This window comes from Nomia melanderi, unplaced genomic scaffold (genome assembly GCF_051020985.1).
Source record: "Nomia melanderi isolate GNS246 unplaced genomic scaffold, iyNomMela1 scaffold0014, whole genome shotgun sequence".
In the NCBI taxonomy this organism is placed as follows: Eukaryota; Metazoa; Arthropoda; class Insecta; order Hymenoptera; family Halictidae; genus Nomia; species Nomia melanderi.
In genome coordinates, this window is record NW_027475130.1 from 6474901 (window position 1) to 6475855 (window position 955).

The following is a 955-nucleotide window of genomic DNA, read 5'->3' on the forward strand; positions in this document are numbered from 1 at the left end:
TGGTGGTCCGAGGTCGTTCCCGTTGCACAGACTCATGCGCCAGGGCCTCCTGCAGATAATTCACTTTGATTTATTGCGCTATCTGTAATAGCACCCGAGATATCACCAGATATATATTGGATTTTTCACTGACCCTAAGTGTCCGGCCCCTCGGGACGCTGGTTTTCTCGGCCCCTGGTGGTCCGAGGTCGTTCCCGCTGCACAGATTCATGCGCCAGGGCCTCCTACAGATAACTCACTTTGGTTTATTGCGCTATCTATAATAGCACCCGAGATATCACCAGATATATATTGGATTTTCCCCTGACCCTGAGTGTCCGGCCCCATGAGACGGTGGTTTTCTCGGCCCCTGGTGGTCAGAGGTCGTTCCCGCTGCACAGATTCATGCGCCAGGGCCTCCTACAGACAGTGCACTTTGATTTATTGCGCTATCTCTAATAGCACCCGAGATATCACCAGATGTATATTGGATTTTCCCCTGACCCTGAGTGTCCGGCCCCATGAGACTGTGGTTTTTTCGGACCCTGGTGGTCTGAGGTCGTTCCCGCTGCACAGATTCAGGCGCCATGGCCTCCTGCAGATAACTCACTTTGGTTTATTGCGCTATCTCTAATAGCACCCGAGATATCACCAGATATATATTGGATTTTCCCCTGACTCTGAGTGTCCGGCCCCATGAGACGGTGGTTTTCTCGGCCCCTGGTGGTCCGAGGTCGTTCCCGCTTCCCAGATTCATGCGCCAGGGCCTCCTGCAGATAATTCACATTGGTTTATTGCGCTATCTCTAATAGCACCCGAGATATCACCAGATATATATTGGATTTTCCCCTGACTCTGGGTGTCCGGCCCCATGAAACGGTGGTTTTCTCGGCCCCTGGTGGTCCGAGGTCGTTCCCGCTGCACTGATTCATGCGCCAGGGCCTCCTGCAGATAATTCACTTTCGTTTATTGCGCT